We start from the raw sequence: 321 nt of genomic DNA, 5'->3' as shown, positions 1-321 counted from the left end.
GGGCGGCTGATGTTTGATGCCATTGAGGCTCATGGCGTGCAGGATGCGCTGGTGGTCGCGCTGGAGCGACTTGAGGCCGTCCTTGACCTTGTGGTGGTGCGAGCTGCGGTTCAGCGCCTTCGACATCTTCCGGACCTTCTTCTTGATGTGGATGTTGTGCTCGCCCATGTCTCTGACGGCGGCACTGATCTGCGCCACGGCGTGGGCCAGGCGCCCGTGCTCCTCGCGTGCCTCCTGCATGGACGCCGCGACCTCCCGCATCTCGCCCAGGAGCCGACCCACCTCCTGCAGGACTTCGTCTCCGGTGGGCGCGCGATGGGC

This window comes from Penaeus monodon, chromosome 29 (genome assembly GCF_015228065.2).
Source record: "Penaeus monodon isolate SGIC_2016 chromosome 29, NSTDA_Pmon_1, whole genome shotgun sequence".
In the NCBI taxonomy this organism is placed as follows: Eukaryota; Metazoa; Arthropoda; class Malacostraca; order Decapoda; family Penaeidae; genus Penaeus; species Penaeus monodon.
Note: the sequence above shows the minus strand (reverse complement) of the source record.